The following is a 21285-nucleotide window of genomic DNA, read 5'->3' as shown; positions in this document are numbered from 1 at the left end:
AACTCTGAGGAAAGCATGAATACAGGGAGAACCTTAAGAGCAGAGGAAACGTAGATGATTTTTTTCTGGGTAGTACACTCCCAGATACAAGTATCAGGTTTTAAGGCTCTGACTGATGGCTGCTTGTGTGCAATCATATTTGTTCTTTAGTGTATGTTAAACTGCCCCAGGAAAAATGGAAGACTTAAATATACAAACATACATACTTCTCTGCTTTGGCTTCTACCATACTTCACATACCCTCTGCAGTGGAAATGCTAAGTCATAGGTTGAACCTGTGATTGAGCACCTGGAAGGAAGGCAGGGCCAACCCAGGGGAGCTCAGGTGCATGCAATGCACATGAGCCAATGGAAGGGGTGAATCCTGGCTCTACCTCTTCCCAGACTTCATTTAAGAGTTAGTAGTGGAGGTGAGGTGATATCATCTAGAGACCCCTGCCTACCTGAGGACCTTACAGGCTTTCTGAATGTAAGCAGCTTCTTTCTTTTATTTCTGCACCTACTGCTGTCACACCTGAGTGGATCCTCACTCACTGCGACCTGCAGTCTTGCTGCTCTATGTCTTGTTGCACTTTCCCTTGTGTTCTGTACTTTCAATATCATCTGTGTGACTTGGGCCCCACAACTGCAATATCATTTGGCTGTCTAGTTATCAGAGCCTGGGAAAAAGAAGGGCAGAAGATGACAGCAAAATTGTGCAAAAGCTTCTCTTCCTGCAACAGAGGCCCCTGGCAACACTTTCTTTCCCTGTTATAGAGAGTGAACAGATGATCCAACTTATGGCACTGGGAGGAGCAATAGAAATAGACTTGAGAGCTGTGCCTGGAGAGAGCACCAGTGTAGAATGGCAACAGAAATACCAGAGAGAACCTTGATGGAAGATACTGGATATCTTCTGTGTACAAACATATATATAGAACAAAACCTGATACCATAAATCTGCTTTTACTTAAGAAGAGAGATTCTTTGACTTTAGTTATGTGGCAGACAGTGGAAAGAATAGGAGATAAGCATTCAGAAACTGCTCAGGGATGAGCACTAGCCAGAGAAGAGATCTAACTCAGAAACCTTTCAATCATGAATAGTAAGATCTCAGATCTTTGTTTATCTTCAAAACTTTCACAAAATAAATGTGGTAAGATATAAAGTCATAGCTAATGTGTCCAGGAGATGGGAAGATGGTTAAACACGTCATCTCTTAAAAGGAAGTGATGCATCCTGAATGGACAGACCACTTTGCCTTATATAGCTGAAGCTTTCTTAATGGAAGTAGGAACTAAAACGTGACTCAAACCACTTAAAAATAAAATGTGTTCTAAATAAACTAAGTTTTAATGAAACATGATACAAAGTCACCTATTTGTTGCATATGAAATTGTATGCAGGGGAGGATTTTGGCTATACTGAACCCTGCACTAATGCAGCGCAGCAGGACTATTTTGTCACCAAGTTTTGGTCACGTATCTGACACTAAACCACACTGCTTGCTTTGGAGCAAAAAGAGCTTTCCACAGAAAAGAGGATCAAACATCTCTGCATTTGTTGGACTTGTAGTGTGTAGGTTTAAGTGCCTTCACTTGTAAGGCAAAAAAATGTGATGTACTTGAAAGCATGCATATTCATTAATGAGCAAAAATGGGTTCAGACTTGACGTACCCCCCTTCCAAACTCAGTGCATCACATGCCATATTCAAATGGACAATCTGAACAGAACTTCAACGTTTAACTTTACGGCCAGTGGAACTTAAAGAAGTGAAAATATAAGCAACTTATGGAGCAAGTATAACGTACCTCTTGAACAGTAAAATGAAATGTACATCCACAAGCAAGTGTGAATGTACAGGCTGAGTCATACAAGCAGCATGACCAACTCCTGTGCCAGCTGACACATGGATTCAGTCAGACTGCGGCTGCCTCTCTCTGGCCTCGCTGATGTTTGAAGCTTGGAAGGACACAAGTATGCCACTGTCTAAACAGAATTCAGTGTGAGCTTAGCAAACCAGATTCACTGGAAGCAACCAAGATGAAAGTTGGTGAAGACAGCGGTGAATAATCAAACAGATGCAGGTGAGAGATGACTGATATTAAAGCAGATCCAGAAGGCACAGCAAACCATGGGGAGGGCTTAAACTGGCAACACTGAGTTAAAAAACCATAAACGTACTGACACATTCACCTGCACACAGTCTGTAAGTCCTGTAAGGGCCTCTGATGACACTCAGCTGTGTCCTGCTACACACATCACTCTCCCTGATGACAACACAGCAAATAAGATCTGTGGTCTAGAATGTGATAAGGGGAAAAGGTTGAAAATAATTTGTTTTGTTTAAAGAAGCAACACTTGAAAGGAAGATTTTCTTCAAGGGGGAAAAGCTGTTGCTCTGTATCTGTGAGAGTCAGGCTAAGAAACAGTAAGCCTGACTGCAGGAAGGGAAACTAAACTGCAATATTATGAGAACTTTTCTAATGGTAAGAGTAGTGAAGCACTAAAATGAACAGCACTGAGTGGTGCTGAACCTCTTCCACTTGAGTTTTTCAGAACTTCGATACAAAAAAGAGATAAGTCTGATACTGGTTTGGGATACTGCCATGAATTTGGAAGAGATTATGGAAATAATCTCATCTCAGATTCCATGCTCTATTATGGAACGAACAGTGCTTGGTGACTGAGATGACTCCATGAAAACGCAGAGTTTAGTAATAGCATTACACAGCAGTGTAATTGAAACGCCTTGTTAAAAAGTGGCTGTAAGATGCAGCTCCTGTGATGTACAGTGGTGCGGATCTCTGAATGAACCTTTGAAGGGAAGTCTCCAAATGTCAGACTAGTAACAAAACAAAAGATATTGAGCAAATGTTTCTGTGACGCTTAAGATAATATTCCAGACTTAAGATAATAGATAAAATAGATTAAGATAAAACTAGAATCAAATTAATTGCTTCCATCTCATATTTGCAATGTGTTTTCAATGAATTACATGTGCAAATGGCAAGAGAGTAAAAAGAATATCCCCCATTGGATAGTGGAAATGTCATTTCTCTACTGAATATCTGAAAATTGTCTTGTATGTAATGTTATGATGTGGTATCATAAGCATGAATTACCTCAGCAAGTTCCAAGCCAAAAGCCTCCGTGTGTGATGAAAACCTCACAAAGCAGAGTATTATCATAAGGAGGCAATCAAAACAACTCAAAAATCACAAGCAGCCACCAGAAACTGCCAGTCACAGGCAGGCAGATTTTAAGATCAGACACCTGTTTGGTGACGCAGTGTAATTCCAGAAAAACAGACAGACATTTACAAATACTGCAGCCAAAGCATCAAAGCTGGTCCCAGCACTGATTTTCTACATGCAGTATATTAATACCTTCAGCAACAGTAATTAAGAAACACCACTTTCTAATTCTTCCTTAAATTTTCTTGTGCTGTGGCACAAAATGTTAGCCAAAGTTAAAGCAGAGCTTCCCCAAATGACATAAATCTGAACATTCCTGCAGATGTTGAGAATCACTATAGCCATTGGGAATGCAGCTGTTCCACAAAGATTGCAGCACACACTTGGAATCACTACAGCACATCAGGACAAACAGCTGTCAGACTTAAATCAGCAAAATAGTTCAAGCTCCAACATTCAAGCATCAAGATGACCTTTTCAGCTCCTAAGCTATGTAATGGCTTCTCTCTGATTTCTGGAGAGCCTCAGCTGTCCTCTTACAACTGTGCTTCCTGAAACAGTAATTTCAGTAATTTTTTTGGTGTTGGATTTGGCTATGAAAGTCTTCATGTTGAGACAACTTGGATCGATGTGTGAATGGATAAAGACATTTTGTAAACGTGGAAGTATATGCAATCATAGATTATATAGAATAGCATAAGTCATTGTGGTCATATGAGAGGGTAGGGATGGACAACTTGCTTTACAGTAACAGCTGCCATGATCAAAGATGAAACAAATGTAGCCAGGTTATTTCTGCAGGTATTTTTGTATGTGACATCATTCAAGCATCCAATTTGTTGCAGAAGATTCCATTAAAAGTCCGGGCTGGAAATTCCTATTCAGTCTATCATCAGACTTGAAGGTGGTAGAAATATTTTAAGTTCCCAGCTTTAAGGAAGACTAAGGAGGGACTAAATCTAGGCTGGGGTGTTCTGCTTCACTGGGTATCACAGATATTGCACATCATCTGTAAGAATAAATGATTGCTAATTTCATGACAAACTGGGTGTAAACGTACAGATTTTAAAATGTTTTTCCAGAACAACTCAAGTTCATCTAAAATAACAGCAGTTGGGCATTTTACACTTAAATCTTTTGGCATCTAAAGACACTTCTGTCTTACATAGACTGCAGCCGTTATTTGCTTGTTCTCGCTTCGACCCAGCGGAGCCCAGCCCCGCTACCTCCGTACCAGAGGCGAGGCGGGCAGAGCAGACGGGCGGCACGGCGGCAGCCAGGGGGCGCCGGCAGGGGAGCAACGCTGAGCGCGGCGCCCGCAGCGCCCGCCAGGTGGCGCCCGCGCCCCGCCGAGGCCCTCGCAGCCGGTGCCTGAGCCGCCCCAGCGGTCACGGAGGCGGCGAACCCGCTGCAGGGAACCGCTATCATTCCGTGCGTGGGAATTAAGAAGCTGTTAAAATGCTAATGACTGGAAAGAGTCAGTGGGAAGGTCAAGAGTCTTTTTTTTTTTTTTTTTTTTCAGGCTCTAATTAATCTAAGTTTTCTGTATTTTCCTGAATATATTTGTATAAGAAAAATGTGAAATACGTGGCAAAGATAAACAACCCTCGTTTGTGATTGCACTAAGAAGCACCCTACAGATTTTCTCCCTGACCTACAGACAGAACACAGCACTGCTTAAAGAGGCAAACACTCCTCCGGATCAGAGCCAAACGCCCTCTCACCCAGCAGGTATCAAACACATCAGTCAGTGCCTGAGACCTCCTTCATCCCTCCCGCATTAAAAACTGGCCTTGTGAATTGTGAGAGTTATGCTCCATTACCCTCACGCAATTCCAGAGCACAGCACATAAAAGTTACCTCTACTTTCTGTTGCTGCTGAACTTCATGACAGATCAGCCCCAGTCTGAAATGAGACCAAAACACTGATCCCTTCATAGGCAGAAGTGTACCTCTGCCACAGGTACTCAACACACTATGTTGTGAAAACAGTGGTGCTTGGCTGTGGAAATGGGCACTGAGCCAGAAGTTATAGGGGAGATACAGAATTGTCGCAATTTTCAACCTGGAATGCTGTAACATAATGAAAAGTACAGCAATATTAGCAGATGGGCAAAATCCCAGGCTGCAGCAAATGAGAACAAGCCCAAATGCAGCAGTCATGGACACAGAAACAAAGGAAAAAAACTGCTTACCAACCTGGAAGGCCTCCAGTAGGCTGAGATCTCCAGAGGGATCCCTTTGCCTCCACTGCCAACCCTTACGTGAGGTCCATAAGGGGTCAATCCTGGCCTCACCCCTTCCAGTCACTCAGGAACATTGCATGCACCTGAGCTCCCCTGGGTTGGCCCTGCCTTCCACCAGGTGCACAATCACTGCTTCAGGCCATGACTCAGCATTTCCATTACACAACCGTTCTCAAAAATGATTCCTAGTATTGATATCATTTGCGAAAATTGGTGGTTCACATGCCAAGGGTAAAAATAGATATATTTTTTCCCCCCGAAAGGGTAAATCTGACTGATAACATCAGGACAATTCAATACAGAAGAATTTTTCTAAAGCATTGATTTGCAAATGAAATGAAAGGCAGCAGCAAGTAATTACCTACAAATTTTACAACAAGTTGCATCTGACTTATTAGTGCATGCCACATAAACCCAAGATGTTATTGCACAAAGAAAATATCTCCCACTAAGCAGCCAGGGATGGAAGAGCAACTGGCCCAGGGTGCTGCCAGAGGGGGCCCTGCCCTGGGTCTCCCTACAGAACCCACGCGATGGCTGCTGAGAAGACAGAGCTCAGCTACTGGCAGCAGAGCAATAGGTGGCAGCAAGACAGGACAAGGATCAGGGCTAGGGAGGAGCACCTTTTTCCCCATGAGCAGTTGAGAAGAGCCCAAGCTGTAGCTTGGATACAGTTGATGTGGCCTCAACTCACTCTGCTCTGACAGCAGCTCAGACCTGGCTCCTGCTGGGTTCACTTCCAACCCCAGTCATCCTCAGACTCCACATGACAGTTACCACAGTGCTTTACCTTACTGATAGAGCCACCAAACACTTCCGAAAGGGAAACTGTGATAAAAACCATACAGTATATTGCTCAATATTTGAGCTTTTAAATATACCTTTTCTTCAAAAGGACCACAAGCCTTGAATTTCTTTATTTTTCAAATCCACTGAATATCAGAAAGGACAATTTTAGAATCCATTTCTGACATAAATGACTGCCTGTCAAAGCAAAAAATGTTTTAACAGTTGCTTGCAATATTTGAATCATGTCAGAAAATCTCATTATAGAGATTTTAAGGGCCAGGGATACATTTCCTGTGCTCTGGATGTATTTTAGCCTCTTCTGCAAAGAATCTACACTGAGCTGTGGGTCTGTTCCCTCCTTCTGTGTTTGTTCAGCTCTAAAAATAGATTTAACAGTTGCACCATTTCACTATTCACTAGATAAGGATTCTGCCCTTACACACAAAATGTACATCATGCAAATACAGAATAGATTTCCTTATTCTAAAAGCCATTAGAACAAGGGGTGCTGCAGTGTCATGAAGTTCAGCCGTGTCACAGCCCTATTTTAGCTCTTGTAGAAGGGGTTAAACTTCACTGAAGAGGAGAGCAGTGCTTCAGTAAATGAAGCTGATTTTCTTTCCTAACTATGCAAACTGTTGCATATATTTTCCCCTCTAGCAATCTCTTTTTCATTGTTTCACAGTACCACTCTGAATAGTAATTTGGCTTTGAATAATTGCCCTCATCATAATGCAAATGTCAACACACCAAACGATGCAGACACAGGCTACAGTGTGCAGCGGCTGCAGCTTAAAACGCAGCCTCTTGTACACAGAGCCAGTGAAGCATGTGGTTTTTATTTTTTTACTGTTTCCCCACAGATTGAAAATTCCACAGGCTACAGAGTTTTGAATAATCAAGAATGCTGCTTGGAATATTCCTTAGCTATTAAAAAAAAAAAAATATTACAAGGTTGAAAATGTACTTCACTTTGCTGGATAGATTTGATACCTCAATCACCAGAGTCTTCCTTAGAACATACAGGAGGTAAGAGACAAAATGTGTCAGTTCAGAACAACAGACTCATTCTTTTGAAGCTCCAGAGCAATTTCATCACTGAACAAGACTACAGCAGCAGGACTATTGGTCTGTCTTGGTGAAAGGAGATGGATCAAACTGAGCTGTAGGACCTGCTTGACTGCTCAGGACAGGCAGAACTCAGGTGAGTCTAATGCAGCACAGATTCACCTGCAATTGCTTTAAGGGCAGGGAACAAACTGTGACACCAGTTTCTCAGAAACAAGTGGCTAAATATATTTACTCAAACACACCGGTGATACCTGGGGTGGCTTAAGTTAATGTTTAAAAAAATGTATTTTACTTATGGGTCTCCCAAAGAGCATGCATCCAGCAAAGGAGTTAAGGTCAGCTTGCTCACCATGTGTTTTTTCCATCTCCTCTGCATATATCTGCCCTCAGCTGGAACCAAATCAAAAAGTGGTATTTATGTTGCACATTACATTGCACAAACATCTATTTTATTAAAATACATGGTACTGAGTCCACTAAAAATACCCTCTGTACATCTTGTCTAGATTATGTTCTCCTAACAAATAAAACATCAGAGCTGAAACTTTTACCCAGGATCAGTCTCAAATGTTCAGCCCTGTCCTCCTCAGTGCCAGCATCTCCCACTCAATCTGACACCACATGCACTTTCCAGAGGCAAAATCTGGCAGCTTTATTACCATAAAGTTCAGATTGTTGTAAAATAGAGGCATACTTCAATGAGGAGCAATGTCTGCAAAGGCATCTTTCATTTAAGACCATCAAGCCACTACAGAATGCATAAGCATGAGCTTCCTATGTCGGTTACTTTGTTCAAACATTTACAAGTCATAGTTTCAAGGCTGGGTTGCAGCTCTCATGGGAGGCTGAGGGTGAACTGAGCTGCTCTAGCAAAAGTGCTCTGTCTCTGAAGAGCCTCTGTGGGGCTTTCCTCACTTAGGCCTGTCAGGTCTCATTGCTCAGAGCATACAACTCACTCATATCTCAGCTCGTGCACTTTCCCACTTTTGCCACAGTTTTCCTCTGGCTCTTCTCATGAGGTTTCAGAAGCAGCAGGTGTGGCAGCAAGGTAGACTCTGGGCCACTGCCTGGCAGCTCAGCACTTTCCTGCAGACATGAATTCATAATGCATCCTTAACCACACCAGGTGCACAGCTTTGCCTCGTCAGCTGCAGTTCCATGAGTAAGCATTAATACCTGTTAAAAGATTTAAGCTCTGAGAACACACTGAGAGAGCAAATTCAACAGATGTCTTCACATCAAATTACTGCTTGCAGTCCAGTAAAACCTGCAAGAAGCGAACAGCCAATGCTCGCATATGGACTATCAACTAGTAACCAAAACAAGTGCAGCTTTCCCCTGCTACAGGTGGGCATTCCAGGGTGCACAGCTCTCAGCACCAACTGTGCTTCCAAAACACATGTGCTCAGACAGTGCAAGTCCTACAAATGCTGCTAAAGCCAAATTTGTTTTCTGCATTTCTTTCTTGCATAATGCTTAGCAGGAAGCAGTATTAGTGGCTCAGACCACTACTTTCTTTCTTTAGCACTTTTATCGATTAATTAAAATGACATGTGAAAAGCCACCAAAATACATATTCTATTAAATAGAAAACTTATTATCAGCAGCACAGCATAAAGCTGGTGCCTTATTTGAATCTGCTGTAAAAGCAGCACTGCCAAGCCAGGGGAACAACACTTATGTATTCTGCACCAAAATAGCTGCTTGTATGTCTCGAAGGATAATAAAGATAATAAGCAGCAAATGAAGACCAAGTCTTCAGACACTGAGGCTAATTAAAACAGGTAATGTCAGTGCAAAGGAAATGAGCATGCAGATGAGCCTCTGTTTGGCATCAGTTGAGGTAGCTAATAAAAAATGATATGCTGGTCATTAAAGACATATTCATATAAAGACACTGAGTTACTCACTAGCTTATTTAATTTTGAGAAATACTGGTAAAACTATATAAACTAAAAGGAATGAGGAATTAAATGTTGTGTTTGTTTCCATGCAGCTCTACAAGCGTTTAGTACACTGCTTGATGACTATTTGCAAATATCAAGAATCCAAAGAGTTCCCACTGTGAAAGCTACCTTCAGCTTTATTTCTTAAGTGATACTGTTATCAGTGGATTTAGAAAGAGAATAATGACAGCCTTGAGAAACAGCTATGATACAGGCCTGCATTCTTACAGAACAGGTAAGCACTGATATCAGAAAATGTGGCAGTACATTTTTTTTCTATAATCTACATATGAAGAGTCCATAACATTCTTCTTCTTTCTTTATTTTGACAAATAAAATCACAGAGGGCTTCATAAGAGAACTTTAGCTGTTTGGTGAAACTGGAATAAACATTTATTGTAGAACTAGGAAAGATCATGGCAAGGAAGTCAAATTAACTGCCATCTTGTTTTCTCAGCTGAGGCTGTTGTGTCAAGCATCGAAAATAACTTTGAATTTAGCATCCCATACTATTTGCTGAACGCAAAGATATGAGGCTTCAGCCTGTAACGTTCCTGTCTTCCCTCATCTCAGTATCTCTCACATTTGCAGGTAGTTTAAACCTAGCAGCCTAGTCAACAAGAATCACATAGTGCAAAAAAAGCTAAATAGCTTTCTTTGAGTTTCTAGCACCAACTACTAGTATTTAACAGCAGTTTTAGTTTAAAAAATATGACATTCATCTTAAAGTGAATTAAAGAAGCTACAGGAACTTAACTTTTGAGATAACTGGTGTTGTGCTTAGAAGCCGTGCTCCCAAAGTGAGCAAATTTAAGCTTTTATTCACAAGAAAAATAGTACCCCTCATGGTTGAGGAAAGTAAATAATGACTCAGATGTTATCTTACACAAAGAAAGAAATGAAAAAACCTCATTAATCCCAAGGAAAACTCCATGCTTTTACAGGAGGATGGGAGAAGAGAAAGAAGAGATGGGATAGAGAAGTTGACAAAATATTCATACGCTTGGACTTGTATAACCATATTTATGATATAAAGACAATCCACAGGGAAGCCTAAGCAAACAGAAGACAAATCTGAGTGGTTACAGTACTGCAGACATTTACATTTCACTCTCACATGCTGCACCACAATGACAAGAACAAAGAATTAGGATGGCATATCTCAGTTCAGCCCTGCCAATCGTTTCAAGCCCCTGAAATTTGTGGTATTTTTCCTTTCCAAGAAAAGCCTTTCAATACTTTTGTAACAACCGAAGGGTTCAGGTTGATCTGATACAAATCCTTGCCCTGATATGAGTTACAGATTTTCACTATGGATTTTCGTCCCACAAGCCTCTGAATCATGCAGAGCACGGTTACAGTTGCAATCCTATCACCAGAAATTAGACATCTCCAGAATAATTCATCAAAATACAAAAGTAATGTGCTCTTTCCTTTTATTGGCCAGGTACATTTTACTCTACTGACAATCCATTCAGCATGACCAGTAAGAAGCTGAGAACTTCAGCATTTGTGGAGCTACTGTGTACTGCCTACCCATGTGCCCATGCTAAATTGCTCAGACTCAGCAGGCTACATTCACACTGCATTGCTGTCTCTACCAGGGTAGAGGGGAGAAAGATCCTTAAACTATCATCTCAAAACAACTTCACTTGCTCAGAAGAAAGTGACTGAAATAGCCTTTGAAGTTAGATGTGGCAGGATGAATATCTTTGGTGGTTTCTGGCATGTATTTGAAGTGTTCTGAAAATGTAATAAACATGAAAGGTTACCTTGAAAACAAACAGAAGCTATCTACTACTAAGCCTCAAAAGCATAGTCATTAAGGTTCTTATAATGTCTTACAGGAAATCTGCTAAGTGCCAGATCAATGAAGAGATAATTTTGAATCACTGCTTTCTAAATAAGAACATAGCAAAAATATTCCCCTTGTGTTTTAAGAAACAAAATGACTCATGGAAGTAGAAAGCATGGACTGCTTGCTGTTATAGATCAAGATGCCACTTTACTTTAAAAGCGCAGCATCACAGCACAGAGGATTTAACAATTCCATAATGAAGATAGAAGAGAAGGTGAAAGCACAGAAAATGCATACAACTGTATGTCCCAGTATGGAAATAAAATTTATGGTCTCCTTCCTAACCTCGATGAAGAAAGCAAGAACACTAGATATCATCTGCATCCAAAAGCTTCCCCCAGATATGAGAACCCAAACGGATTTCACAGAATCATCATCAGCCTTTGCACTTCTCAAGTCAGAAGACAGTTTTCAGCCAAGGAGCAAACCAACCAGGTCCTCTGGTACAATTGGAACGGAGGGATAGATCTCTTGTTTTCCTGAGCTAAGTCCTGATTTTCCTATCATCAGATGGAATACATTTAGGGTTACTCTGGCATTATTTAAGCAAGTCCCATATGGTTTTCACAGCTTCCAGATAAGCTCTTTGCCTTATTCTGGCACAGCCATTGAGCCAGTGTCTGAGAAAGCTGTGATGCAGAGCTGACTGTTGTTTTTGCAGCAACATTTGCCAATATTTAGTCAAGGAAGAGGATTGGCAGATGGTTACAAATGAGTCATTGGTAAATAATGCAAGAGAATTCTTTAGCTAACCCTGATGCAGTCTCCTGGGGTTACTGATGATCCCCTGTAGACATGAAATCAACGCCCTGGACTTAACTTTGAGGAGAGTGCAGTTAGAAACTCAGAGGCAGAATGGTGTATCAAAGTATACCTTATAGCTCTCCTTTCTCTCATCTCCACTTATGCCAGCCATATTTTATTAGTTACATTAGTAAATGTCTGTAGCCCTTCAAGTCAGAGGTCACTTCTGAAAGCTCAAATCAGGCTTTATACTATTTTTAGCTTATAAATGACCTATACAGAAGCATGTTCTGTTTTTTCCCCCTAAAATAGCCATTGAAACAGATTCATACTGAAAATCAGACATAATAGCACCTGTACCACTGAAATGAACTTGTGTCAATGTAATGACACATCCCTTAAATAAGAAAATTCTCATAATTTTGAGTACTAAGAGGTCAGCATTTTTAGCTACTGAAGTAGATTTATTCCCTTTCCTCCTATGCTGTTGTGTAGCTATTGCTTGTGGATCTGACTGATCAGACTGAAGACAGCATGAGTCAATAACAGAAAATCTAAAAAAATATATACCTGAGCTAACATTTAGGGAGTGGACTTGACTGGGAGTCTCCATTGTAACAGAAGGAGTTCAAACTGAAGGCAAGGGAAAGCAAGATCAGACAAATAAAGTGTCAAATATGATTCTGTTTTGGAAGTATATCTCCTGAACACCCCTTCATTGTGTTTCCTTCAGCAAATTAACCCATATTGAACTCCTTGACAGGGGAAACCCAGCAACAATGGCCTCAGTAGTACGCAATGTTTGTAAATTCAAAACCACCCAGTACTGTTCTTAACCGCAGCAAACAACAAGGCACAATATGGCTTAGTCATTTCCTCACAACTTTATGCCTCAGCAACAGTACAGAGCCACAGGACAGAAGCTTATGTGGAAGTGTTCAGAACAAATGTAAACACAATTACAACTAATAGACCATATAAGGAAACAGTAAAACTCTCTCAGAAGCTGAACTACTCTCCTCAAACTTCCTCTCTTCTAGCAATCTGATCAGCTCTGGAGCTGAAGTTGGGTACTGCTGCTGCCTAGCAGCATGTAGACATGACAGTGCCTAGAAAGCTCTAGCAGTGCAAGGCTCAGCGTAAAGGCATTGTAAGCTGAGCTACACGAGCTAGCAGTGTTCATCAGTCATTCAGCATTAGCGCTACATTGCTGAGTGGATGAAGAACACAATGGCCCATTACTCAACACCAACATTAAATGATGCTTGCTGAACATTGATGGAGACCAAACAGTGGATGTGAGCACAGTGAGGCAGTGGTTGGTGAGTTTCAGCAGTGGTGACGGTGAGTCACCTCCACTGATGCAGATTTTTACTAGCATGGCACACAGGTCTTGTTCAGCACTGGTGCAAAATGTACAGCTAACAGTGGCGACTGGGTTGATACAGTGTTTTGTAGCTGAGAATTTACTCTAGCATACAGTGCTGTTGTGCTCTTTGTGTCTGTCGCAGTTTCCACAGAAATAGGAGACCTTACATTTGGAGAGACCTACGTACGTTCTACAGGTGAAAAGATGCACAGGTACCCTGAGAACATCCAACAACTAGGGACGTGACCCTCTTTTGCAATAGTTAACTTCTCACACAGCAAGAAATATTTAGCCGTTAGTGAACAATAAAAATGATGCAAAAGCACAAACTACAGCCCTCTTTTACTGCAAATTACTTTTTGTTAGTTTTCTTTTCTCTTATTATCCACCTACTTTAATTTGACATCTGTTTACATGCACATCTCCATATGTATATGTCAGCACACACTCGCTGCTTGATGCTTCACTACCTGTCCAGAATGGAAGCAGAAGTTCTTCTACAAACAACAAGTGTCCGTGCAGAGGATTCTGCAGATCTGGAAGACAAGGTCACTTCTTAGTGGTCACTACTACTGTGACATTTCACAAATGGAAAAAAAAAAAAAAAGGTCTCCAGATCCAGGTGATTATATGCCTCAAATTTTGTTTTTCCAGCTTACAGTGTCCAGGCATACACAGATCTCTACCCCTAGAATCTCTGCATATTAATAATTGCACCTTCCTCCAGATGAACAGGAAATTACAGCTTAGTGGGAGCAGAAGCAAATTACTATACAGATAGTGCTCTGGTTTAAAAGACAGAAATAGTGATGCATTCACTTTATAATTAGGTGGCATTTGCTGTCATCCATGTGAATCCCTCACCGTGATATGGTGATTAGCATGCACTGTAATTTAACAGCCAGCTGTACCAGGCTGGATTTCTGTGCTTTGTAATCCATACTGTAAAAATGCTACATTTTGTGCTGTTTCTACCTGCTAGACTGTATTTCGTAAGTTTGAAGTACAGAAAGCTTCCAAGCCATCAAGAGCAGGAAAAGATACCATTTAGAGCTAATTAAAAAATAAATTCCTGATAAGAAAAAATTAGAGAGTTTGCTAAAAACCGTCTCATGCTGTCATGACTGACATAAAGGCATGTGTGCTCCCCCTGTTTGTGGAGATTCCTGCAACAGATGCTCTTTACTAAGTGTCCCCTACAGCTCAGTGGCATTATCACTAGCAGAACAATGGCATTAGATTAGGAAAAGCTACAATTTCTGACAAGCAAGTGCAACAGAAGGGAGCACTGCAGTAAGCACACTCAATTTAAAGCAATGCTTGTCAAAGTAAGGTTCCTAGATGTTGAAGAGAGGCTTAAGAAATTACACTAATCTGTACGCCACAGGTTCTCTTTTCCCTTCTGTTTTATTGATTCTGAAACAGAATCAGAATCATAGCATAGCCTGGGTTGAAAAGGACCTCGAAGTTTATCTAATTCAAACCCACTGCCATAGGTGGAGTTGCCACCCACTAGACAGGTTATCCAGTGCCACACGCAGCCTGGCCTTGAATGCCTTCAGGAATGGGGCATCCACAACTTCTCTGGGCAACCTGCTCCACTGTGACACCACTTTCTGTGTGAAAAACTTCCTCCCAACACATAACCCCAATCAAGTTTAAAACCATTCCCTTGGCAGCAATATGGAAGCCTGCAACAGTAAGTAATGCTAGACTTGCCTTTCTGATGCAAGTAATTTTATAGCAAAATGAGAATAGCTGCGTACAAGTCAGGATGATGTTTAGTAATTTTGAGTTCTTTGGTTTGCCTTCCAGCTGTGCTCTAAATTGCATGTTTCTCTATACAATTCCAATCCCTCATTGGTACCAATAATCTCCAGATTTGTCAACTTTCCTTACTTCAGTTTTGACGCTGTGAGACAGTGTGCAGAGAAGTGAAACACACACAAAATTTAGGAAGAGGATATGGCCAGAGTTTTATGGGGAACAGATGAGCTTCAGGAAAACAAAAAATTAAAATAAAAAGGATAAAATAAGAACTGTATGTTCAGTTACAGTCTGTTTGCTAGGAACGTCTGCATAAGAGGCAGAAGTGAGAAAGTCCAATGCACCAACATTTTGTTTGTGGCTAGCTCAGGCTTTCTGAGACTGAGGGTCTCCCTTCCTCTGACAGCTCTTCAACTGGAAGTTTAGAAGCTTAAGTATTTGAAAGCCATTAAGCACTATGACAATTGCTTCTGAGAAATATATTGGCAAAGCAAAGTTATCCCCCTGATCTCCGCCTTCCTAGCTTGACAAAACTGCCACAGTCATCAGCAGAGAACAACTCAAGTCTGAAGAAACAAAGTCTATCACCATGAAGGAAAAAGATACTCCTGAACAGACTATACTCAGTGCCATACATACAAAACCTTGCAGTCACTGAATCTTGCCTTCAGATCAGAAGAAAGTTAACTGAGGACAAAATACTTAAAAAAAGATCTAATCATTGCTAGTTGGTTGCCACTTTGCTAGCTCTGCAATAATGTAAATGTGGAAGGGTTTTAATTATCAAGCTGTTAACAGTGGGAAACCAGAAAACTTATTGTCCTGGGCAGGCCAGACAACTGCTGACAATTACTATATATGGTAATTTAATTGACGGCAGGTTTAGGGGAAAAACTGTATCTTGGAAAAATCTTTTCTTCACTAAAAAAGACAGAAATTGCATCTAGGTGTGGTATTTACTGAAGAACCACCACTTCCCTGCATTCCTTCCCCCAGATATATCCTGCTTTCTAAGAATTATAACTTCTAAGAAAAACAGTAAAGAAAGAGGAACTGAACAACTAAAATAGATAGTAACTTACAAGTGTTCTTAGACCCATTCATTCAGAATGTCCTCAAAGCCAGACTGGTTCTTGTTTCTGTAGCTCATGTTTACAAAACACACCAGCTCTTCACCTTCCAGCTTCCATTGAAAGCAGGAATCCCCCAGCCGTACTGAAACACTTTCAAGGTAAGATTATACTCCAGTCCTTTGAATCTCAACTCTGCAACTGTATGATAAGGAAACACCTTACTTTTACTCCATTATTCTTTTAGAGTTCTGCACCAACTTAGGTTTGCAATTAAGTAGAGAAGATATGTCAATAATTTTGTGACTTGAAGTGACTATGTCAACACAGCAGATTGCTAATCTTTTGCAATCTGAGCCCAAAGCTTTTGTTCAGGAACGAGGATGCACAGTGATGCATTCTTTGTAGCTGATACAGACAGGTTGCTTACTGCCTCAGTGTATGTGTTCAATGTCTTAGTGGCTTGCTCAGAGTTCAGTCTCATATTTTATAGAATCATAGAGTTGTCAGAGTTGGAAGAGACCTGTAAAGGCCATCTAGTCCAACTCCCCTGCGATGAATGGGGACATGCACAGCTTGATCAGGTTGGCCTGATCCAGCCTTGACTTGAAAGTCTCCAGAGATGGGTATCATCGACATCTCTGGGCAACCTGTTCCCCTCAAAGGAAAAGACTTTTTCCTTATATCCAACCTAAATCTACCCTCTTTGAGCTTGAAACCATTTCTCCTTGTTCTGTCACCATGGACCCTGCTAAAGAATCTGTCCCCTTCTTTCCTGTAACTCCTGTTACATACTGAAAGGCTGCTACCAGGTCACATCGCATCCTTGTCCTCTCCAGGCTGAACAGCCTGTCAGCTTTCTCAGCCTGTCCTTACAGGAGAAGTGTTCCATCCCTTGGATCATTTCTGTAGCCTCTCTGGACATGCTCCAACAGGTCCATGTCTCTCCTGTGCCAAGGACTCCTGAGCTGGATGCAGTACTCCAGGTGAGGCTCCATCAGTGTAGAGCAGAGGGGCAGGATCACCTCCCTCTCCCTGCTGGCCATGCTTCTTTTGATACAGTCCAGGATATGGTTGGCTTTTTGGGCTGAGAGACACTGAAAAATGTACTCTATCTTTTCCTCTGAGCAAGTCACTGACACAGTCTATCTCAAAACTTCTTTTTTCTACTTCCCCCCATGCCTCATATTAAGCAACACTCTGCTACTCTTTGGAGGATAAGTTCTGTGCCTGCTCTGACGCAGCACCAGTCTGAAAGCACCAGAAGGCACTGGCATCAGCAGGATGTTCCTAATCAGCTCAAACCTTCTGTCTTTTATTTCCAAGTCACTAACGCGCCTATTTCTGGACAAGCTACATGATCTCTGATGGCATAACATCACCGTGGTGCCATTCTCTTGAGTCTCCAGATGTTTAACATCTGCACCGTGTCTCTGTTAGCTGACTGACAATGCAATTCTTGGCGACCTGATGAAAATGTGCATAATGCAGGGTAGCAGCAGTTGCATTTTGTACCTACATTTGAATTTACTCTTTTGACCTCACTTTAAAAAGACGTATTTTAGTTTTCTTGCAGTGTATTTTGCAAATTTGTCACTATGAAGGGTGATATGCAGTAGGTACTACTCATAGGCAAAATGAAGCATGATGTACTTCATTTAGAATTACATTTAAAATTAAATGCATAGCAGTAGCTAAAAGCAATGCAGAACTCAGTCTGCCATCAGTTATATTGGTACTTACGTAAGTTGAAATGAGCAATATTATTTATGTAACATAACTGCAGAGGCACTAAGAATACTGCACAAATGATGGAAGAGGTGCTTGCTGTTTTACCCTGCAGTCAGTCACAAAAGGAGGGGGAAAACACAACCTCCTTGTTCAGAACCTAAAGCATTCCCACCGAAATCTCAAATGACAATTCTATGCCACAAAAGGCTTTTCTGCACCAAAGAGATTTATTTGTCTATACTGCTACCGCAGACTTCCAGAAACCCCTTGCAGGAACACCCCACATACAATGCCCTCTTTCATCTTTTCCAGACTCTCTTTTGTCTGTATTTAGTGGTAACATGCAAGAAGGGACAAATGAATTTCTGCTTGGGATTTTCTGGTCAAAGTTGCCTGCGTTCACACCCTGCATTCACTGCACAGTAAGGTCGCCTGCTTTCAGGATATGCCAGAATTACTGTGTAAGCATTGCTGTTTTACTCAACACTTTCCAGAATGCCAGGGCCTATGAGCATGCTCAGAGCTTCTGCAAGCGCAAACTCAGGCTGGAGCTGCTGGGCACTCACAGCAGTGTCCAGCTCAGGAATTTCCTATGTTCTCTGGTGTACCTGCATTTTGCTTACGTAGAAAAAGTGAAACAAATAGTTGTGCTCCTAATTATTAATTTAGGTCAAAACCAGAATTGATACTTCTACTTACATAAAATCAATACACAAAAAAAAACAATACAAAAGATACTCAGGGCTGAATGCACAGCCAGACCCATCGCTTACCAACGGTATATTGTAAGTGCTGGAATACTTGTTTACATGTGGACCTGCTTGCTTACATGATCTAAACAACCAGCAAACAAAAAGAGCATTAACAGCAAATAGAAAAAAGCGTAAGTGAAAGAAAGCCAAAACAGAGACATGAAATCAACTTCCTCCAGGACACACTGCAAGTTCCAGTGTGGGAGACCCAGGATTCAGTGGTAGCTCTCGGCTTTAAAGCTCCAAGCTCAAGCAGAATATGCTCATCTCTCTGATTAAAAAAAAAAAAAAAAAAAGAGATTCAATTCAAAATAATTTGCATTATCTTGCATTATCCTCTCTCAACTGTCAGACTTCCAACTGTAGGCACTGTTTGAAGATTTGGGATAACCTGGCTGTCTTAACAGTGATTCATATAAGCAAGAAGAAAAATTATAAATAGCAACAATTACAGCTGATATCATTCCGCCCCAGTGCCAGGAAGGAGCTGCCTGCCAAGAGGAACATTCCTGGCAAGTGAGTCCTGCAGCACACTCACAGCCAGAGAGTGCCTGGAATTAATCCCATGTTCTGCTCAGGCGCTGCACTCGCGTGGTGCTCCCAGCACAGCCCTGGGGAGCCCCCCAGGCACAGGGAGTGGGGCTCTACTTCCTCCTCTGCACAACAGAGGCATTGTGCTAAGTGGAAGCAGTTTGCTAGTTCCTGGTGTAAGGCACAGGAAGGAAAAACAGGCACTCGTTTTCATCTGTCAGCATGCCTTAAACCGAGCTGATGTCTTTTATTTAAAATATTTAGTTTCACAGTGAGGAACCTGTCAAGATTTTTAGCATTAGCCTCCATTAGAGAGTCAAGCTTGCATGGATGGCTGCTTCAGGATGCAAAGCATATTGCAGCCTTTGGTCTTGTAAGCAATAGATTTTGCTTACTGAAACTGAAGGGGCAGTTGTCAGCAGAGAGCATTAATACTAAAGCAAGTCCACATTCAGTATAAAGCCTTCTGCACTCTCCAAGAGATTAAGGGTAATTTCTTCAAATCTTCAGCTTCTGCCGCAGAAAAATGCAAAGCCCTGTTTGCTAGACTCTCTCATGTTCTGAGAACAGTATTTCCCAATAACTTTTTAATAGACAGTAGGAGGTAGGAGTATGTTGGCTTAGTAGCTTAATGCTGGATTAACAGCACAGAATGCTATGCATCCATAGCAGATGAATAGTAAGGACATTTACACAAGTGTCTGTTAAAACCTTTCCAAAGTGCAGAAAAACAAACCTTTTCCACCTCCTGTTCGCAGTGCCTGTGGACATTTTATTTCTGAGCAAGTACAGAGTTCCCTGAACAGACAAGTTGAGACAATTTCAGATTCTTATGGTTTGCACAGCTCCAATGCCCAAGATTATTAATTACATTTCACTCTCCATGACCTTAAAAGAGCATTCTGAGAACAACTTCTGAGTAGTTACAACTTGTAATTCGCTCAGGAAAAGACAGCAATTTCCCCTGTTGAAAATTTGATGGATACGTGGATAGTGCTCTGTTATGTGCTTCAGCTAAACTAAAAACAAGAAAAATAAATAATCCCAATCTTCCTTAAAATTCACCTGAGTTGATGATCACCATCTCAAGTCAAGACAAAATCAAAATTCAGGTGAGAAATCCTGTCAAAGAAAAGGGTTGTGGTGTTCTGTCAGAAGGTAAGTGGTATTTCTGAAGCTCTGTACAACTTAACAGGTGCAACCACCACTGTGTTATTGTTTCCATTTTTATGCCTTTTTTCTTATACTTTTTTCAGCTGTTAAAAACAGCAACTTTTTTTGTTTTGATTTCAACTTGGTGCTAACTAAGGACTGAGAATAGATTTTTATGTTTTCATTGTTATTTTTCTTAAGTGAGGAAGCCATTTTTCAGAAGTTTAGAAACTTCAGAACATTAAGTGGTGCAGTCAGGGGTAACTGTGTGCTATGACAAGAGCTGTTACCCCTGCAAAAGCCTGGGACTGGACAGAAGGCTGAAACATCAAAGTTCTCCGAGTGGTCGTGATACGAAATTTCCTTCCTCCTCTGCCCCAGAGACTGTTTCTATGAAGCACTGACTGCTGGAATTCAGGCAGGAATTCAATTTCTTTGCTGTCATCCCATATAGCAATTTGTAATTAAATTATCTGGAAAATCATGATGTGATCTATTTTTGAAAGGAGATTCTGTAATGTTTTATTGGCAGATAATGTTTTAAAGCATAACCTCAAACAACCTGACTGCAGACTTCATATATATTTTCTTAGAAAGTACTACTTTAAAATATGCAAGAAGTGCATTTTAGTTAACCAGACATAATTAAATCTCAATAGGAAGAATACTGTCTGCAGGATGTTGTGAATATCTTCACTAAAAGCATTTCTCAATTGTTATCAATGCAATCTCGAATGCAGGAAGAGCCTTGAAATGTTCTTAGATCCTGAAAGCAACATTGAAAGTGTCTGGATAAAGATGTAGCCTTTTTAAGCCTAAAAAGAAGAGGATTTAACTGAACTGAATAGCTCAAAGGATTAGCAGAGAAAGACACTTTCACATATAAACTTGTCTAAGTTCATCCAAATTCAACAGCAACTTAGGTCATCAAATTAAAAGAAGCTTTGGTGGTTCACTGGAAGGAAGTTTGTGGCTCTCAGCCCAGTTTCTAAAGAAAAGATACTCATCAAAAACATGCCTCTATTTGGCATTGGGACTGGGTGTTCAGAAAAGACCAAGAAGTGAAAATGCACAGAGCAGTT

Source organism: Lagopus leucura, unplaced genomic scaffold, assembly GCF_019238085.1.
Source record: "Lagopus leucura isolate 7727_CA_CO unplaced genomic scaffold, USGS_WTPT01 Super-Scaffold_739, whole genome shotgun sequence".
NCBI classification, from domain to species: domain Eukaryota; kingdom Metazoa; phylum Chordata; class Aves; order Galliformes; family Phasianidae; genus Lagopus; species Lagopus leucura.
This window is presented reverse-complemented; position numbering follows the sequence as displayed.